Source organism: Camelus bactrianus, chromosome 11 (genome assembly GCF_048773025.1).
Source record: "Camelus bactrianus isolate YW-2024 breed Bactrian camel chromosome 11, ASM4877302v1, whole genome shotgun sequence".
Classification (NCBI taxonomy): domain Eukaryota; kingdom Metazoa; phylum Chordata; class Mammalia; order Artiodactyla; family Camelidae; genus Camelus; species Camelus bactrianus.
The window spans coordinates 47,223,907-47,225,114 of NC_133549.1; the positions used below are offsets into that span (position 1 = coordinate 47,223,907).

General features: G+C 37.4%; 1 pseudogene; it reads right to left on the reverse strand.

Annotated features, from left to right (window-relative positions):
- Positions 1 to 862: 862 nt before the first annotated feature.
- LOC123613174 (U4 spliceosomal RNA) lies at positions 863 to 977 on the reverse strand (annotated as a pseudogene).
- Between the last annotated feature and the right edge of the window lie 231 nt (positions 978 to 1,208).

A 1,208-nucleotide genomic window follows, 5' to 3' on the forward strand; every position in this document is an offset into this window, starting at 1 on the left:
TACCAAAAGCAAGTAAAATACACACCAGACACATTTCCTTCATAGCGAGGAATCTGAGGAGGTTGGTTCTGGATATTTAGTAGTGAGAAATCCAGGCAGGAGTCTCCAGTGGTAGGCAGACAGAGATAAGGGGCAGGAGCTCAGGTGAGAGGTCAGGGCTACAGATATAGATTTGGGGGTTATCAGCATGGCAGTGAGTGTTGAAGCTGTGACAACTATTCAGGTAGAACCAGGCAGAAATCTTAAAAATGAGTTTAGTGTCTGAGCCTTGAGATGTCCACAATTATCACCAGGTAAAGGAATAAGAAGCAGTACAGGATATAGAAATAAGTATTTAGAGAGGTTGTGGGGACCAGAGGATGCATTTATGGGGCCCCAGTTTATCTCTGTGTAATAAAGTAGTTGAACTGAATTTGGTGGTTCTTAAACTATGGTTTGTATAAGCAGCATACAAAGTAGCTGGTTAAAAATGGCAGATCCAAGTAGATGAATAAACTTTAATGTTAACAGTATAAAAACTTCACTGATATGACTTCAGATTCTGCATTGTAATTACCCTTTAAGAAACTGTTACTTGTCCAGTTTCTGTGAAATATCTATCTATCTATTCACAATTAGCTGAGAATTCTATTAATATACCCTTCTTTTTTCCAACTACATACCTGTATAATGCCAGGCTTCAACCAATACAACATATCACAACAGATTCAACGCAGAAGCAGAAAAGAGAATCCATCTGTCCTTAATTAAAGCCAGATATTAAAGACATTTGCACAAAGATAAAATGATACCACTTACTAAATTAGTTGTTGTTTTCAAACATATAATTATTTTTCATGAAATACATATCTTAACATGTAATGGTTTTATTACGGTTTTTAAAAATAGATTAATAAATAAATATTTAATTTTTCAATTGGCAATAATCACATCTTGGATAAACCTCATTGGCTATGATACTGCCACTGTGCAAAGCTATAAATATTTAATTTTTAAAACCAAAGACAATTCAGAATCCAAGTCTTCCCCACCCCTCACCCCACAAGCACCACCAGCATCACCACAACCCTGAATATTTCTGGTTCAGTAGGAATGAGGTTGGGCCTGGGAGTGCTAATTCTTGAGAATTCCCCTGGCGGTGATTCCAATGCAGGTGGCCCTCAGACTACTCTTTGGATGCAAGTTCTTTATAGTCCCTCACACCCCAA